The sequence below is a fragment of the Aythya marila genome (assembly GCF_965140915.1).
Source record: "Aythya marila genome assembly, chromosome: 1".
Lineage (NCBI taxonomy): Eukaryota > Metazoa > Chordata > Aves > Anseriformes > Anatidae > Aythya > Aythya marila.
The window spans coordinates 7,379,499-7,391,812 of NC_139042.1; positions in this window are offsets into that span (position 1 = coordinate 7,379,499).

Sequence of the window (12,314 nt, forward strand, 5' to 3'; positions counted from 1 at the left end):
ACCTTTTCTTCCCTATTACCCGACACCTGACTCATGATGACGCTGTTTCCTCATGGGCTGTGTGCTACGGGTTTACAAACTCCTTGACGCCTTTCAATAGCACATACATGTATGTACAATTTTATCTCACCAACCTTTAATTTCTCCTTTTCCTTTTCTTCCTTTCTCGTGACTAGAGGGCCCGTGATTTTTCTTTTTCTACTAATTTTGCGCAGCTCATCCTGGTTGTCTTAGCTATCCTCCTTATTCTAGGACAGCGGGACCTTCCCTTTATCTGCTTAATGTCCTCCCCACTGCTTTGCTACTGCCATGCCTGCACAATCCCTTTTGAATATGCAAGGTTAGCAGAGTTTTCCACTGCAAAAACACCAGCCACTGCAAAAACACAGCTTTGTTTCTCACAATGCCCCCCTCTTCTTTTCTCACTCCTATTGCTGTTTCTGCACTTCTACACGTCCTCCGTTCTTGAGCTTTTCCAACATTAGGGCCCAATGGTTTTCTTCCAAAGTCAGGGGGATGCCAGATATGCAATGCCTTTATCATTGTAACACCAACAAACAGCTGTTTGAGCCAATTCCAGTCAGGTAACCGCAAAGTCAGTTTCTCCCAAATGTTTCTAAATCCCCTGGAAGCGTCATCTTGAGCCACTCTGAGTAGGATTGCTTTCTTTCCCAAAGATTTTGGAGATTAGTCACGTTCGCCCCTTTTGATCTACATACATAGAGCAACTAGCCCGGGCTGCCCACTCGCTCTCAGCAGAGCAGCTCTGTCAGGAGGCAGCAGCTCCCCTGGGTGCCCGTTGGACTTCTTGGTCAGAGGACCTGGAGCATAGCATGGAGCAGCGGAATAAGGATCACTCCCAGCCCGCTGAAGGACAGGAGCAGCGCTAGGTGACGCTCAGGGAGCGAGACAGGGACAGCAGTGATACGGGATGGCACTGAGAGCACCAGGATGAGGAGAACAGTGCTGGAGCAAGCCGGCCAGCTGGCCCTGAGCCCCTCGGACCTGGACACAGTTGTTCCCAAAGCTGGGGTTTCTCCATGAAGAGCCCACCCCCAGGACAGCCAAAGCCCACGTGGCCCTGGCAGTTCTGTGCCCAGAGGCACAAAGAGCAGCGTGGCCTAATTCAACCTGGCTGTGCGCAGCCAGGAGCTGCCTCCACCGTCCCTCCATGCGGACAGGCTGTCAGTGTGGTCATGCCCAGAGAGCGTGCGTCACACTGGCACCTGCCACACGGAGTCGGGAGCCCCAGGAGAGTGCAGACGAATATCTTTGGCAGCCCTGGCACCCTCCGACGAGCAGACGGCACTTGCTGGAGGAGAGAGGCAGGGCAAGCTGAGCCCTGCTCGTCGTGGTCAGATGCCAGGGTGTGCCGGGGGCCGCTTAAGGGCAGCTCACAGCAGCACTTCTAGGGGGTACACTGAGCGGAATGGCAGAAATGGCCAAAGTAACTTGGCCTTTCTCCTCGCTTCTCTTGCAGATGGAGAAGAAGCCGTAAGACATGAAGACACTGCCTCACCGTGGGGTGCAGCAGGCAGAGAGAATGCAGCTGCCAGCCGTGCCGCCTTTGCCAAGGCAGACAGCGACTCAGGCAGCAGCACCCAAGCAAGTGCCTGCAGCACAGTCATCATCGTCTCAAAGGGCCACTTGCAAGCTGCCCCCTCTGCAAGCAGCAGCCTCTGCATCTTCAGGGGGAGGAAGGCCAAAGGCGTCAGGCAAAGAGGCCCGCAGCCACCAAGAGCTTTTGCCACCTCTTCCCTGCATCTCTGGCAACAGGGACAGGGCAGTGAGGGCAGAGAGGCGGGAACGTGGCCCACACAGCCCGGTGGCCCCTGACGAGGATGTGGAATACTCAGTACAGTCCTTCGTCTCCACAATCATAAGAAACGCTCTACCCTGCTACGAGGGAGCAAGCAGCAAGGCAAGGCTTTCTCCCTCAAGCAGAGGTCCCGGGACCAAAGGCCCCAGAACACCACCTCTTGCCACAGCAGAGGCCCAAACCTGGAAGAGCCAGCACTTGTCCAAAAGCAGCCTTGCATCCCCAGCTGAAGAAATGGAAGACCCAGTAAAGGCCTTCATCCCCACTGCCATTAGAAATGCCCTAGCCTGGAACCAGGGAGCCATGAGGGAGGCAAGGCTTTCTCCCGTGGGCAGACCTCCAAGGAGCAAAGGACACAGAACACCACCTCAGCCCGCAACAGGGCCCCAAAATTTAAAAGAAGAGCCGGCACCCTGCCCCACACAGCCCTGCAGACTCTTGCACGGCACTGCAGGACACAGCACAGTCCCGCGTGTCTGAAGTGCTGGCAAAAATGCCAAAAAGCTGGGAACACGGCCAACGACCAGCAGCACTGCGGGACCTGGCACACACGGGGTGCAAAGTGACAGCAGCAAGAGCAGTTGAGGTGCAGACAGACATGGAGAGGAGGTGAATCACTGCTCTGCCAGGGCCTGATTCCCGGGTATGTGCAGGTAAAACGGCTGCCCGGAAAGACCCTGCACCAGCTAGCCCAGGCCAGGGTGAGAAGCAAAAACAACAGAGAGAGAAAAACGTCAAACCCAGGCAGGGGACAGGCAAGGATATGCGAAGCCTGGGCCGCAGCACGAAAGAAAGCAGTCCTGTGGGATGGGATGAAGATGAGGAGATCGTCATCCTCAACTCCTGCATCATCCCCAGGTTCCCCAGCCTCTGCACAGACCCACAGGACGTTCCCCAGAAAGAGGGCAGCTCAGCCAGCAGTGTGGACAGGGAGGCTGCAGCACAAGAAGCAGAACCCCCAACAAGCGCCTCTCCTGGCTCACTGCAAACCACGGACACTGCCCCATCAGCTGCTCCCCTGGCAGAATGTCCAGGGGAAGAGAGGCACAGCACGCCTCTCACCGCAACAGCACCGGCACAGAGCAGGCCAGCAAGTCCTCCAGCAGCCCCTGCTCTGGAAGATGAGGGACACAGAACGCCTCCCCTGACACGTGGGGCTCCACAGTCAAAACCATCAGCCTGTCCCAGCCCCAGTGAGCACAGCGCTGCGGTGATGGTAGAGAGCCAGGGATGTGCCCAACATGCCTCTAATGCCTGTGATGAAGATCTGCATGAAACAGTCAAGACTGTTGTTTCCGTAGTCCTACGCCATGACCAGGGAGCCCCAAGCAAGGCACCGAGACACGGAGGAGGTGGACCACTGCTCTGGAAGTGCACCGTCGCCACGCAATTTCAGGAAAAAAGGCTGATGGCAGAGTCCCTGCATAACCCAGCCAAGGCAGGGGTGAGAAGCAAAGTCAGTAGAGACAGATACACCTCAAACCCAGGCTCTTTGAGATTCTCCCTTGACTACAGGACACAGGGTGCCTCGTCCCACAGCAGAGCCTGTAGACTGTACCTCCTCAGCCTCTGCCTTGGCTGGAGGCCCTCTCAGGGAGGCCAACAAAGCGGCTCTTGCTGCAGAAGCAGAATCATGAGAAGGAAATGTGGCTTTTCCCTTGGCTGGAGGCCCTGTATGGGACACCAAAGAAGACATTCTCTCTGAATCAGTAGCTGTAGAGTCCTCTTTATAGGCCTTTCCCCACAAAGTGTGCAGCTCATACAACTGCTCCCTCGGCCACAGGGAACAGGGTGCCTTCTTCCACAGCAGAGCCTATAGATTGTACTTCCTCTGCCTCTGCCTTGGCTGGAGGCCCTATGGAAGAGGCCCACGAAGCCCCCCTCCATGCAGAAACAGCACCGTGTGAAGGAGACACCCATTTGCCCTGGGCTGCTGACCCTGTGGGAGAAGACATTGAAGCCCCTCTTGATCAAGTAGCAGCACCAGAGGAAGAAGTAGCTTCTCTCTGGGCTGGAGGCCCTGTGTGGGAAGCCTGTGAAACCACTCCTGCTGCAAGTTTTCCTTCAGTACGAAGAAAACAACAGGCCACATGGGTCTAGATGCCGTCGGCCATCACTCACAGCCATGCTGGGGACAGCCCAAGGCCTCAGCGAGGTTGTGGCACGGGAGGAAACCAGAACTTCAAAATGGCCGCCAGTGCTGACACTGGATGTATTGGGAGGCGCCTTGTCAGGAAGAGGTTTTTCTCTCTCTGTTCACTAAGGCAGCATCTGTCTCGTAGGGTCACTAGCGAGGTGTGCAACCCAGGACGAAAAGCCACCTCTCACCACTTCTCAGCAGAGAAGTTCCCCAAAACTGCAAGAAGAGTTAGCACCCGGCCCCCCACAGCCCTGCAGCCCCCACTGAGGACATGGGAGACAGAGTATTTGCCCTCCTCTCCACATCCATGAGCATTGCCTTAGCCTCGAATGAGAGAGCCATGAGGGAGGCGATGCTTTGTCCCTTACGCAGACCTTCCAGGAACAAAGGCCGCATAACACCCTGCTGCACACTGCCCCACAGACTCTTTCACAGCACTGTCTCTCATGGTTGACGTCCTGGCGAGGATGATGGCGGAACCTGGGAACATGACCAAGGACTATGATCCTGTGGGACCTGGCACACACAAGGTGCACAATGATAATTACAAGAGCAGTCGAGGTCCAGACAGTCAGGGACAGCAGATGGACCACTGCTTTGCCAGGGCCCGATCACCAGGCACGTGCAGCTACAATGGCTGTGAGCAGAGCCCCTGCACCAGCCAGCCCAGGCAGGGGTGAGAAGGAGGGGCAGCAGGGACAGCTAAACATCAAGCCCAGGCAAGGGAGAAGCAAGGAGGAGACAAGCCAAGGTGATGGCAGGAAAGAAGGACTTCCTGTGGGATGGGATGAACAGGAAGAGAACATAAAATTCAACTCCTGGATCTACCCCAGGTTCCCCAGCCTCTGCCAGGAACCACAGGCCTTTCCCCAGGAAGAGGGCAGTTCAGCCAGCAGCGTGGACAGGAAGGCTGCAGCAGAAGAAACACAACCCCCAAAAAGTGCCTCTCTTGGCTCCTTGGAGTCCACAGATGCTGAACCATCAGCTGCTTCCCTGGCAGAAGGTCCAGGGGAAGAGAAGCACGGCACGGCTCTCAACGCAGCAGCACTAGCAGAGTGCAGGCCGGCAAGGCCTCCATTAGGACCCGTTGTGTTCCAGGGGCCCGGTGCTGCTCTGTCAAACCCGGGACCAAAAGCCACCTCTCACCACCTCTGAGCACAGCGATGACACAAAATTGTAAGAAGAGTCAGCACCCTGCAAAAAACAGCTCTGCAGACCCTGCCGAGGACATCACAGACACAGCAGAGGCCCTCGTTTCCACTGCCATGAGCAATGCTCTAGTGTGGAATGAGGGAGCCAAGTGGGAGGCAGACCTTGGGCAGACCTCCCAGGAACAAAGGCCGCATAACACCACCTCTCCTCACAGCAGGGCCCCAGAATTGAAGAAGATTTAGCACCCTGCCAAAAAAACAGCCCTGCAGCCCGTGCTGAAGAAATGGAAGAAGAAGTAAAGGCCTTACTCTCCAGTGTCATTAGCAGTGCAATAGCCTGCAGCGAGAGACCTACAAGGGAGGTAACGCTTCCTCCCTTGGACAAGGTCCGAGGAGCAAAGGCCGCAAAACACTACCTCTCATCATAGCAGTGCCCGAAAATTTGAAAAAGAGTCAGTGCCCTGCCAAAAACCAGCCCTGCAGCCCCTGCCAAGGACACAGAAGACCCAGTAAAGGCCTTCGTCTCCAGTGGCATTCGCAATGCCATAACCTGGAACTAGGGAGCCATGAGGGAGGCAAGCCTTTCTACCTTGGGCAGAGGACCCAGGAGCAGAGACCACAGGACAATACCTCCACCCAGAGCAGTGCCCCAGAACTTAAAGAAGACCTGGCGAAGACGACGGCTAAAAGCCAGGAGCATGGTCAATGACTGGCAGAACTGGGGGACCTGGCACACGCGGGGAGCACAGTGCCAGCAACAAGATCAGCCGGGGTCCAGACAGACATGGAGAGGAGGTGGACCACTGCTCTGCCAGGGCCTGACCCCGGGTATGTGCAGGAACAACGGCTGCCATCAGAGACCCTGCACCAGCTAGCCCAGGCTGCGTTGAGAAGCAAAAGCAACAGAGAAAGGAAAACGTCAAACCCAGGCAGGGAAGAGGCAAGGATGTGCAAAGCCTGGGCCAGGGCAGGAAAGAAAAGGGTCCTGCGGGATGGGATGAAGAGGAAGACGTTGTCATCCTCAGCTCCTGGATCAACCCCAGGTTCCCCAGCCTCTTCACAGACCCACACGACATTCCCCAGGAAGAGGGCAGCTCATCCAGCAGCGTGGACAGGGAGGCAGCAGAAGAAGAAACAGAACACCCAACAAGCGCCTCTCCTGGCTCACTGGAGTCCACAGAAACTTCATCATCAGCTGCTCCCCTGGCAGAAGGTCCAGGGGAAAAGAGGCACAGCACGCCTCTCACTGCAACAGCAGCGGCAGAGAGCAGGCCAGCAAGTCCTCCAGCAGCCACTTTTCTGGAAGATGAGGGACACAGAGCGCCTCCCTTGACACGAGGGGCTCCAAAGTCAAAGCCATCGGCCTGTCCCAGCCCCAGTGAGCACAGCGCTGCGGTGATGGTAGAGAGCCAGGGACGTGCCCGACATGCCTCCAATGCCTGTGATGGAGATCTACATGAAACTGCCCAGATCGTCGTTTCCGCAGTCTTACGCTGTGCTGTAGCAATGAGCCAGGGAGCCCCGAGCAAGGCACCAAGTGCTCCCTCGTCCACAAGGCCAGGATGAGGCAGAGAGAATGCAGCTGCCAGCTGTGCCGCCTTTGCCAAGGCAGACAGCGACTCAGGCAGCAGCACCCAAGCAAGTGCCTGCAGCACAGTCATCATCGTCTCAAAGGGCCACTTGCAAGCTGCCCCCTCTGCAAGCAGCAGCCTCTGCATCTTCAGGGGGAGGAAGGGCAAAGGCGTCAGGCAAAGAGGCCCGCAGCCACCAAGAGCTTTTGCCACCTCTTCCCTGCATCTCTGGCAACAGGGACAGGGCAGTGAGGGCAGAGAGGCGGGAACGTGGCCCACACAGCCCGGTGGCCCCTGACGAGGATGTGGAGTACACAGTACAATCCTTCGTCTCCACAATCATAAGAAACGCTCTACCCTGCTACAAGGGAGCCAGCAGCAAGGCAAGGCTTTCTCCCTCAAGCAGAGGTCCCAGGACCAAAGGCCCCAGAACACCACCTCTTGCCACAGCAGAGGCCCAAAACTGGAAGAGCCGGGACTTGTCCAAAAGCAGCCTTGCATCCCCAGCTGAAGAAATGGAAGACCCAGTAAAGGCCTTCGTTTCCACTACCATTAGAAATGCCCTAGCCTGGAACCAGGGAGCCATGAGGGAGGCAAGGCTTTCTCCCGCGGGCAGACCTCCAAGGACCAAAGGACACAGAACATCACCTCAGCCCGCAACAGGGCCCCAGAATTTAAAGAAGAGCCGGCACCCTGCCCCACACAGCCCTGCAGACTCTTGCACGGCACTGCAGGACACAGCACAGTCCCGCGTGTCTGAAGTGCTGGCAAAAACGCCAAAAAGCTGGGAACACGGCCAACGACCAGCAGCACTGCGGGACCTGGCACACACGGGGTGCAAAGTGACAGCAGCAAGAGCAGTTGAGGTGCAGACAGACATGGAGAGGAGGTGAATCACTGCTCTGCCAGGGCCTGATTCCCGGGTATGTGCAGGTAAAACGGCTGCCCGGAAAGACCCTGCACCAGCTAGCCCAGGCCAGGGTGAGAAGCAAAAACAACAGAGAGAGAAAAACGTCAAACCCAGGCAGGGGACAGGCAAGGATATGCGAAGCCTGGGCCGCAGCACGAAAGAAAGCAGTCCTGTGGGATGGGATGAAGATGAGGAGATCGTCATCCTCAACTCCTGCATCATCCCCAGGTTCCCCAGCCTCTGCACAGACCCACAGGACGTTCCCCAGAAAGAGGGCAGCTCAGCCAGCAGTGTGGACAGGGAGGCAGAAGAAGAAGAAACAGAACACCCAACAAGCGCCTCTCCTGGCTCACTGCAAACCACGGACGCTGCCCCATCTGCTACTCCCCTGGAAGAAATTCCTGGGGAAGAGAGGCACAGCACGCCTCTCACTGCAACAGCAGCGGCAGAGAGCAGGCCAGCAAGTCCTCCAGCAGCCCCTGCTCTGGAAGATGAGGGACACAGAACGCCTCCCCTGACACGTGGGGCTCCACAAGGCCATCAGCCTGTCCCAGCCCCAGTGAGCACAGCTCTGTGGTGATGGTAGAGGCAGGGACGTGCCCGACACGCCTCCAATGCCTGTGATGAAGATCTGCTTGAACCAGTCAAGACTGTTGTTTCCGTAGTCCTACGCCGTGCTGTAGCCATGAGCCAGGGAGCCCCACGCAAGGCACCAAGTGCTCCCTCGGCCTCAGGACCCAGCGTGCCTCCTCCCACAGCAGAGCCTGCAGACTCTGCATCCTCAGTGCCTGTGACAAAGGTCTGCGTGAAACAGCCCAGAAGCACCAGCCACAACCAGTGATCGGGGGGGATGCAGAAGCCCCTCACAAATGATGGTGACAAGCAGGCCCCCACAAAGTGAGAGGCCACGGCACATAGCATGGAACCCCCAGAACTTGGAGAAAAGCGGCACTGCTCGCTCCAGACAGCACGTTCCCTTCCGCACAAAGAACAAGAAAGGCCTCTTGGCTCTAGATGCCGCCCGACACCACTGACAGCCGTGCTGGGGACAGCCCAAGGCCTCAGCCAGCTTGTGGCACGGGCAGAAAGCAGAACTGCCAAATGGCCGCCAGGGCTGTCAGAGGGTGGGGCTGGAGCCGCCCTATCAGGGAGCAGCTTTTCTCTCTCTCTCCCTGCACTCAGGGAGCTTCCTTCCTGTAGGGCCACAACTGAGCTGAGCAACCCAGCACTGAGAATAAAATTCTCTCGTTTCTGTCCCATACAAGCCTCGAGTACATCCCACAAAGTGTGTGCGGTGATCCATTTGGGTGTGGGAAGAAAATTCTAGAATTGCCAGTTATTTCTTTCTTAAATCATGAAAAGAAATAAGAAAGCAGCAATGTACAGTCTACCAAAGGGCCTGCAGACTGTACATCCTCAGCCTCTGCCTTGGCTGGAGGCCCTGTGGGGGAGGCCAATGAAGCCCCTCTCGCTGCAGCAGCAACGCCACAAGAAGGAGGTGGAGAAGTGGCTTCTCCTTTGGCTGCAGAGCCTCTCAGGGAGGCCAGCACAGATCTCCTCCCAGGAGCAGCTGACGAAGCAGGAGCAGCAGCCACTCCCTTGGTTCCTGGGCACCAGGTAAGCACAGCACGCGTGGTGGGCACCAGGCATCCAGGGCAGCCCCAGGCAGAAGCAGTGCATTGGGTGTGCGTGCCGGGAGCTGCCCGCTGCGCTCTGTTTCCACATGCCCCGGGCACAAGGGCTGACATCCCGTTCCTCCGCTGCCCGTGCTGTTCCTCTCCCCATGCAGGTGGCCATCGAGCAGGGAGGCCAAGCGCAGTCCTCCTCCAGCACCAAAGATACGCCAGCGGATGAGCCAGCAACGTCCCAGACACAAGCGCCGTCCCAGGATCTGTTGGCCGGACCTGTTCAGCGCAGCGAGCAGCACCAAGCACAAGGTTGGCAGCACCACGCGCAGGGGGGCTGGCTGGTCCTGTGCCACCCCTTCCCAGGGAAAGGCCTTGGAGGGGGGGGACAGGCTCGCCCAGCACCCGCTCAGGCCCTAACCTACACCTCTGTGTCCCCCACAGGCATCCTTGACCTCGCACAACCCCCGGCGCGCCAGCCATGGCCCTCCCGCATCAGGAGGGCACTTCGCGCGCTGCGCAGGGCTTTCTGCTGCAGCTGCATCGCAGGACAGCGAGAGTAGCCGTACCCGGCTGCCAGTACCAGGAGGGCGCTCAGTGCTGGACGCTGGCATCACTGATAGGAACAGGACAGTGCCTCAGGAATTCAGATGCCCCACCACATCCTGCCCCCAACCTCAGCTCAGCTGCGGCTGCTTTCTGCTGTGAATAAAAGCTCAGGCAGACTTTGCCCCCCAGTGCTCCTCTCTGTGCCGTTGATCTCAGGAGAAAGAGTGGTGCAGGCCATGCCAACCTGGCACCCGGGGCCTCTCACAGTCAGAGAAGTACAGAATCATAGAATCTACCACTGAACCGTGTCCCTCGGCACCAGATCTACACGGCTTTCGAATGCCTCCGGGGATGGTGACTCAACTACTTCCCTGGGCAGCCTGTTCCAATGCTTCAGAACCCTTTCGTTGAAGACTTTTTGCCTAGTATCCACCTAAACCACCATCCCTGGAGGTATTTAAAAACGTTTAGATGTTGAGCTTAGCGATATGGTTTAGTGGAGTACTTGTTAGTATTAGGTCAGAGGTTGGACTCGATGATCTTGAGGTCTCTTCCAACCTGGACTACTTCTGTGATTCTGTGATTCTGTAAACCTCCCCCGGCCCCACTTTCTCCTCTTCTCCCACCACCTGTTGCTTGGGAGAAGGGACTGACCCCCACCGCACTAAAACCTTCTCTGAGGTCCTTGTACAGCGTGATAAGGTCTCCCCCAAGCCTCCTTTCCTCTAGGCTACATGTAATAAATGACTGAGTCCCCAGTGGGATTGCAATTAATGTTTACAATTTATTAAACGAATAGAGGCAAGCAAACAGCGCTGGGTGCGCCGGGAGTCTCTGCTCCACCAAGACGCACACCAGTCACATCAAGAGGTTGATTTTTATGCTCCTAGGCTAGTACTTATTCAATACTACTTCTAAAAAAAACAGGGTTATTATAATTAGTTTCCGGAATCCGACCCTCCTACTGGAGCATGCATATCAGTCTCCGGTGGTGTCTCTGGGGGTCTCTCGTGCTGAAGGCTCATAGTCTTCCTCCCTCTTGTCCTTCTCCTTTGTCCATCTTGGCTGTATGTCAGAGACTTGTGCAGCGTGCCCTGCAAGCTTTGTCTTTTAGTCATTCTTCAGCTTTCCCCTGCTCCTTAATCTCCTGGACAGATGTCAGAGACTTGCATAGTGTCCCATGCAATAGTCAGAATAGTTAGCAGTTACTCTGACACCCCCCCCCCCAGATATCAGAGACTTCAAGGAAAAGCCTACAAATACATTTCCCTTGAAGCTCTCTATTGACACGAATTGCTAAAACATTCCTTTGCAAGATACAAGAACTATATACATTAACCACTCTGTTTTTCTTAGACTTGTGGTTATACAAGGGTATGTAAGACGGAAGATCATATTCATCATACCATGCGGCCCTAGCATTGTTCCATATTGACACGACTCAGATAAACACATTTCATACCTACACAATCCCTTTTGAAAATGCAAGGTTAGTGGAATTTTCCACTGCAAGAACCTGACGTGCTGTCAGCAGCCTGCAAGCTCTCCTGACGTGCTGTCAGCAGCCTGCAAGCACACAAGAGGAGGAAGTGCTGCAACAGCTGTTGCTCACCAAGCAGCTGCCCGGCAAGGAAAAGACAGTCAGTAGGACATGTGTCAGGACACTTTTCCTGCCGATGCGGCCAAATTCACCTGAGAAAGAAACAGGAAAAGTCTCTTTCTTATGTGGGACTCCAGGAAGACAGGCAAAGTTCTCCAAGAGCTGAAAAGTGGGCTTCTTTACCTGGAGGAGCTCTAAGCAAAAAACAAGAGCAGCCCCAGTTTAATAAGGAAGGAGGCACCCAGCCCAGGTACTAAGACACGCTGAAAAGCAAGAAAGGAGGAACAGTATTTAAGCATTTCTGGCACTGGAAATGCAGCACGGGGCTTCCCCAACAAAGAAGATGGGCCCTTGTGCTTTGGCCACTGCTCACGGGAAGGTGCCAGATGGCGTCACTGCGGAGAGCCCTGGAGATGGCCTCAGTGTCTGGGAGCTTCCCAGCTCCCTCCTTTTTGCCCCCTACAGAAGAGCTGGGCTAACACCCTCAGCTCAGGAAAAACCCTCCACGAGGTTCCCAACTAATAGGGAAAGCCTTGAGAACCGGCTCCGGCTACATGCTGGCTTGCCTACTCAGGCCATAGGCAACGCACAAGCGCCAGGCAGTACGGATCCCGTCCTTCTGCTGGAGCTGGGCTCTTCTGTTGTGCATATTGCCAGAGCAGCAAGGGGCCCCTGGCACACCTACACTTTCCAGGCTACCGTTGGGGTGTTTCTTCTGCTTGAGGAGGTGGGCTGTGGGGTGGCAGCTGCAGGAAGGAGCAGGCTACGAGGGCAGGACGAGGCTGCAAAGCCCACCTTGTTCAGCGTGAACTGCCTGTGCACGTGGTGGGGTATTGCATCCCCAACGTTCCCAGACCCTGGAAAGCAAATGCCCCAAATCCCCTTTCAGCCGTGCCCTGGGGACGGCAACAAGGCCGCCACACAGGCGCCAGCTGCCAGAGGCTGCAGG